We start from the raw sequence: 4,465 nt of genomic DNA on the forward strand, positions 1-4,465 counted from the left end.
CCAACACACACTTGATAAGGATCACAAGATGAGCATTTTTATAGAAAATAGGATAGCTCCCCCACGAGCTGTGCATTATAGAGAATTTGCATTTGAGTACACAATGCACAAGGTGAGATCACCACTTTCACTATATCTAGAAAACACTAGACAAGAACAATAAATTAACAAGATCCACAAGTGGTATGGAAGACAACGGGAGTGACACAATCCTTGGCAAGAGAAAAGGCAAATAAAAACAAAATCCAATTAAAGATGATCAATAAATTCTACCACACATAAGTGACTACCAATTGTCAAAAGACAAGAAGTATTTGGAAATAATTCCCGGTGGTAGATAACAAGGATATCCAACATCATCTTCACAACAAACACAAGCAAATTGCAACTTATAGAGCTAACATGCCACCTAGGAACAAGATAATTTACAATATCAATTCTAGGTGACAATATCTCAAATGTACACATTTTCTAGGCTTGTAATATGCACTTAGCATATTACTCCCCCATAATGTGATACCAATAAGAACTTAACAAGAGGCAATAAGAGGATCCAACACGAGATAATCAATGGAATTTTTAGAATTTGAATTTCTCATGAGAGATATACCACCTAGCGACTAGATAATCTTGTAATATCAATACTAGATGGTATTCCTCATGTACACACATTTATAGGATTGTGAGGTGCACAAAGCACATCACTCCCCCAAAATGGGATGTTCCATTAATCTCTCACATGAGCCAAACTAGGATACAAACAAGAAGCAAAAAGGCTCAACGCACGACGCACACGTACATGATGTGCAAACAAACACACACATAGTTGATTGCTCAAGATAAGCAAGTTGGAAGCACAACATATACAAACACATGCAAGGAACAAAACCAAAACATGCATGGGGGCAAGTAACTTTCAATGTAAACAATTAAAGTACAAGTTACCGCAAGGAGGCACATTGGAGATAAGATAGAAACTTGATAATCCAATTGACTTGGCTTGAGACAAAAGGTATGATCAAGTCCCCTTAATTCTTCATGATGTTGCCAAGTCTCCAATGCCCTCCATACAACACCTATTGATCAAGTTTGAGCTCGGTGTTCCCCAACCAAGTTGGGTCCTAAGAGGTTAGTAACAATAGGCTTGGCTACCCAAATGGTTCTTTTCTTGACACCATTTTGAGTGCCAACAAACTTGGCAAACACATTGCCAACCTTATCCTTCACAAGAGAATAGATATAATCAATAATAATTGGGTTTTATAAGTTACCACTAGTGCATGAAGAAGCGACGTGGCCTTTCTCACGACATAAGTAGCAACGTCTACTCTTCACTTTCTTCTCACCTGATTTCTCAACAAGAGAAGCATTAACTTGAGTCTTCTTGGGAAGTGGACTTTCTTCAACTTGAGGTTGAGCATGAGATTGAACTTGTGCCCTCTTCCCTTGTTGCTTGACACTAATGGCCTTCTTCTTCAATGGGCAAGATCTAACATGATGCCCTTCTACTTTGCACTTGAAGCAAACAATCTTGGCCGAATTCTTGACTTGTTCTTGGCCCTTCTTTTTGATCATCTTGGACTTCTTATTCTTATTGGAGTTGAATCCAAGTCCACCTTTGTCATTGGGGGATTTTTGCACACTCAAGATATTGTTGAGTGTGGATTTCCCTTCATGACACTTTTCCAAGTCTTTCTTCAAAGAAGTGACTTGGGCCTTGAGCTCTTTGATTTCCTCTACATGGTTAGTCTCAACACAAGTACTAGAGGAAGTATAAGCTTCATTGTTAGAGCAACAAGGCAAGGAAAGCAATTCATCACAAGATGTACCAACATTGTGAGTAGATGAATTACAAGGACTAGCACATGGAAATATACTATTTTGACTAGAAGTAGTGCTAGTATCCACATGAAGCTCACTAGATGTTACCTTAGCAATCATGGCCTCATGAGCTATCTTTAGCACATTATGGGATACTAGAAGATCATCATGAGAGCTTGAGAGCTTTTCATGACTTTCTTCCAATTTCCCATAATTTCTAGATAGCACCTCAAGTTGAGCCCGTAGCTCAACATTCTCCTTCAAAATGGATGTTTCACAAGTAATAGAGTTAGTAGCACAAGCATCATAATTTACAACAACAGGAGAGGACAACTTGGCAAGCTCTTTTAAATAAGAAGCTTCAAGTTGGGCATGAGACTCGGTGAGTTTGATGAGCTCACCCTTGATGACCCTTGAGCCATTTTCGAGGTGCTCAAAATCCTCAAGGAGTCTAGCATGAGAAACTTCAAGCTTAGCATTTTTAGTTTTGAAATCATTGGACACCTTAAGAGCTCTATCATGAGATTCCCTCACTCTAGATAATTCTAGAGACAAGTCTCCTCAAGAGATTCGGAGGTGGTTTGTTCATGTTCAAGAGCTTGAGATAGCTCCGCGATCTCATTTGCATAATCACTCTCATGAGCTTCCATTTTCTCAATGATGACCTCATGCTCCTCTAGATGAGATTCCAACTCCTCAATGTATTTCTTGCCATCAATGGCAATGGACATTATTTCCATGAAGTTGGAACGAGCAATTTTATTTTTATGAAGAGCTTTAAAAATAATTTCCCCCTTAGTTTTTAAGGAGGCAACATTATCATTCTCTTCATCATTATCCTCATCATCATTAGCATCAACATCATCATCAAGAGACATATTGGGGTACAAAGTAGGAGATACCTTTGACGCCTTGGCCATAAGGCAAAAAGCAATAGATTATGATGTAGGATCCCTTGGGGCACCATTAAACACCACATCTTGTTCCATGAAGTGTTCGGTTTCCTCTACATTGTTAGCACAACAATTCGAGGAAATAGATGCATTTTTATCATGGCAACAAGACATAGCAAGCATATCATCATGAGATTTAGTCAAGCAATTTCTACATGATATGCAAGGACTATCAACACAAGCATGTGAAACATTTGGAGTGCTCGAAGTGTTAAAGCCCAAAGAAGGAGCATTGCAATAATAGAGTGATGAAGGATCATCCACAATAAGCATAGTATCATCATTGCAATGACCAACACTACTCACCATATCATTACCTTGTGGCAAACCACATGTAGGTGACGTAGAAGAAGTTGAGAAGACTATACGACCGGAGGTGGAGGGAGAACAATCATCCCCACAAATCTTGGACACACCATATTTATCTTGAAGCTTCGTCCACAACTCATGAGCATCCCGGAACGGCATGAGTTGAATATAACTACATTGCTCAAAGCATCGAAAAGCACATTAAAAGCTTGAGCATTGAGATAAGAGTTTTTCTCATCCTCTAAAGATAATCTTTGGGGATCCTTTAGAGGAGAAAAACCCATATCTACAATTCGCTCTAAATTTGGGTCCATGACCCTAAAAAGATTAAGCATGCGAATTACCCAAACATCAAAATTTGTGCCATCAAAACTAAGAGTGTTAGAGAATCCTAATCCCCTAGTCGACATCTTTACTCTCTAGGTGGTAAAGCCCAACAAAGAGAGACGAGGCTCTGATACCAATTGAAAGATCGAGGATGTCGCCTAGAGGGGGGGTGAATAGTCGCTTTAAAATAATTACGGTTTAGGCTTGAATAAATGCGGAATAAACCTAGCGGTTAATTTGTCAAGCACAAAACCTAAAACAACTAGGCTCACCTATGTGCACCAACAACTTATGCTAAGCAAGATAAGCAACTATGTGATAGCAAGATATATGACAAAGAATAATATGGCTATCACAAAGTAAAGTGCATAAGTAAAGGGCTCGGGTAAGAGATAACCGAGCACACGGAGACGACGATGTATCCCGAAGTTCACACCCTTGCGGATGCTAATCTCCATTTGGAGCGGTGTGGAGGCACAATGCTCCCCAAGAAGCCACTAGGGCCACCGTAATCTCCTCACGCCCTCGCACAATGCAAGATGTCGTGATTCCACTAAGGGACCCTTGAGGACGGTCACCGAACCCGTACAAATGGCGACCCTTGAGGGCGGTCACTGATAATCCCCAAGTGCAGGGAATCATCGTAGCAATTCCCAAAGGTGGAAGTGATAAGTATGGAGTGTCGAACCCACAAGGAGCCAAAGGTAAGATCAATATTCTCTCAAGCCCTATCTGCCACTGATACGACTCTACGTGCACCGAACGTTTGCGTCCAACTAGAAACAAGAAATAAAACTGTGTTGTGGGTATAAAGAGGATAACTTTGTATGATATCGGAGAGCTAAAATATGAAAGTAGGTGCTGTTATCATAAATTTAGAATATTTTACTAAATAATATAAATAGCGAGTGTGGAATAATGGTGGATCGGTGTGCAGAATTGTCCTAAGCAATTGTTAACAAGATCGATAGTCGTCATTGCAATTTCATACGAGGGAGAGGCATAAACTAACATACTTTTCCTACTTGGATCATATGCACTTATGATTGGAACTC

The sequence above is a fragment of the Triticum aestivum genome, chromosome 3B (genome assembly GCF_018294505.1).
Source record: "Triticum aestivum cultivar Chinese Spring chromosome 3B, IWGSC CS RefSeq v2.1, whole genome shotgun sequence".
In the NCBI taxonomy this organism is placed as follows: Eukaryota; Viridiplantae; Streptophyta; class Magnoliopsida; order Poales; family Poaceae; genus Triticum; species Triticum aestivum.